Source organism: Charadrius vociferus, unplaced genomic scaffold (genome assembly GCF_000708025.1).
Source record: "Charadrius vociferus isolate BGI_N301 unplaced genomic scaffold, ASM70802v2 scaffold955, whole genome shotgun sequence".
NCBI classification, from domain to species: domain Eukaryota; kingdom Metazoa; phylum Chordata; class Aves; order Charadriiformes; family Charadriidae; genus Charadrius; species Charadrius vociferus.
In genome coordinates this window covers 122446-122811 of record NW_009648448.1, presented here as the reverse complement: position 1 = coordinate 122811, position 366 = coordinate 122446, and the positions used below count along the sequence as shown (strand labels likewise).

At 67.2% G+C, this 366-nt stretch overlaps 1 protein-coding gene across 1 annotated transcript in view; it reads left to right on the top strand.

The window, feature by feature from the left end:
- RASAL3 (RAS protein activator like 3) overlaps positions 1 to 366 on the top strand; it is a 12671-nt gene that overhangs the window by 3296 nt on the left and 9009 nt on the right. The window lies entirely within an intron of this gene.

The following is a 366-nucleotide window of genomic DNA, read 5'->3' as shown; positions in this document are numbered from 1 at the left end:
CGCGGGCCTGGGGCCCCCGCCGCTGGCTGCTCTGCGCCGCGCAGGGAGGTGAGTTACCCGCCTGGCACCCGCCTGGCACCGGGACCGTCACCCCCAACCTGGGGACCATCCTGGTCTGGTGTTCGGCATCGCGGCGTCGGTGCCGGGCACCGGAGTGGGGACAGCAGGATAAATCCCTCTGTCCCCTTCTGCTTTGCACCCATGAGCACCCATTTCCAGTCCCCGAAACGCGGCTGCGTCTATGGGTACGGTGAGGTGGCGGCAGGATTTGGTACCCAGAACCTGCATCCCTCCTCCAGCTTTGGTTGATGTTTCCCCGGGGGGGGTGTGGGGGGGAGTTATGGGTGTATCCTGCCCCTCTCCCCC